We start from the raw sequence: 1,589 nt of genomic DNA, 5'->3' as shown, positions 1-1,589 counted from the left end.
AGAACACAGCAGTATACATAGATACATAGCAGAACACAGCAGCATACATAGATACATAGCACGAACGCACGCACGCATTTACATTATTTTGTAAACGTATCACGTACTGTACACTTCTCCAGCGAAATCCGCATCAGCATCAGCAGCAGCAGCGTGTGTCAGGGTGCGCGTGTGAGCCCCTGATGAATTGTTTTAAACACCAATTCCGCAGTGACTTGCGGCAATCTGCCTCCGCGAGATAGCGTGAGCGAAATTACTCCATCCTTCCCCGGATAGCCGATCTAATAAAATCGGCCAATCAATCACTTGTCCACCCAAACTAATTTTTTCCGTAACCCACACGCGTGCGAGAGCGAGAGTAAAAAAAAGATTCAGGAAACAGTGATGTGCGAGTGGTTATCTCTCTTCTTTCCTCCTCCTCCCATCACTCCCTCTCTTCTCCATCCCTTAATCACTCTCTCCCTCACTCTCGCATACTCACTCTCGCACTCCTACATCCCTCCCTCCCTTCCTCATTCTTCCCCCTCTGCCCACTCCCTAATCACTCACTCTCTCCCTCACTCACTCTCTCCCTTCCTCACTCACTCGCTCCCTCTCCCTCATCACTCTCCTCCATCCCTCCCTCACTCTCTCCCTCACTCACTCTCTCCGTTCCTCCCTCACTCTCTCCCCCATCCCTCCCTCTCTATCACCCTCCCCCTTTCCTACCTTCTTCCCTGCCTCCCATCCATCTCCTTCGCTCTCCCCCTTTCTATAAGAAAAACCACGCACATCGCGACGGTAGAATTCGGCAATGGAAGCAGTGGACACGTCCCCCTGGTGGCAAATAATCACACGCACGTCATAATGATACGTCATTATTTACGTGACGCCAACTCCTCAATCTAACAGTGTTCTCCATTAAAGGAATAAGACGTAGAAAGGTTCCTGGCAGGCTGGCGCGACATTAGACACACAGACGGAGATGCGATGTAAGATGCTAAGCACGGCAACGTCGAGTGACTAGGCGAGTTAGAAGCTGCAGTGATAGAATCATCGCATCTTGTCTAACGCGTGCAATACTGACTGTGCTTTTATTTCACAGATATTGATTAAGTTCGTTCTTGATAAGATAACGGTACATGCCCTACAAGCTAACAAGAAAGACGCATTAGGCCGTAAGCTATCAATGAACGCCAAGATGGGTCACCGCCCCAAATATGCCGCGGAACATACTTGCCTCTGATTTAATCCCGCTGTTCAGTGGGGAATTCTTTAATTAGTTGGCCTATCATGCCCGGTGCAGAGGTGTGACGCGGCGGATAGGTTAAGTTATCAAAGGGAGTGTATCAATATAGAATCATATAAGTTATTATACAATTGGAGTAAGTCATCTGATGTAGTTAGGGTACATCTGGAGTAAATCATCAGAATGGACATTAATACACCCTAGGTATTATGGCGAAACGTTGAAACTTTAATTTGCTATACTATAGTTGCTCGTGGGATTAAGATCACAAGATTAAAGTCCGTCTTGTAGATGGACATTTATCAAACACAGGCGCTACCCTTGCCGTCCATTTACATGTATTTAACGTCGGGGCCGGCAC

Source organism: Priapulus caudatus, unplaced genomic scaffold (genome assembly GCF_000485595.1).
Source record: "Priapulus caudatus unplaced genomic scaffold, Priapulus_caudatus-5.0.1 Scaffold1326, whole genome shotgun sequence".
Taxonomy (NCBI): Eukaryota; Metazoa; Priapulida; class Priapulimorpha; order Priapulimorphida; family Priapulidae; genus Priapulus; species Priapulus caudatus.
Note: the sequence above shows the minus strand (reverse complement) of the source record.